Below are 209 nucleotides of genomic sequence, written 5' to 3'. Positions count from 1 at the left end.
TAGGGACCCAGAGAGAAGCATCTCGGTGCATCAGCCCAGGCAAGAGGTGAACACAACCCTTGTGATACCAGGGGCAGAACCCCAGAAAGGATCAACCCAGCGACACTTTGCCGTTAGCCCTCCCCACATCCCCATCCTGCCCCAAGGTGCAATAACCCCCAGGCACAGGCACGTGGCAGCTGACTGCCACCCGCCCGAAAGCTCCAGAG

The sequence above is a fragment of the Phaethon lepturus genome, unplaced genomic scaffold (assembly GCF_000687285.1).
Source record: "Phaethon lepturus isolate BGI_N335 unplaced genomic scaffold, ASM68728v1 scaffold22911, whole genome shotgun sequence".
In the NCBI taxonomy this organism is placed as follows: Eukaryota; Metazoa; Chordata; class Aves; order Phaethontiformes; family Phaethontidae; genus Phaethon; species Phaethon lepturus.
This window is presented reverse-complemented; position numbering follows the sequence as displayed.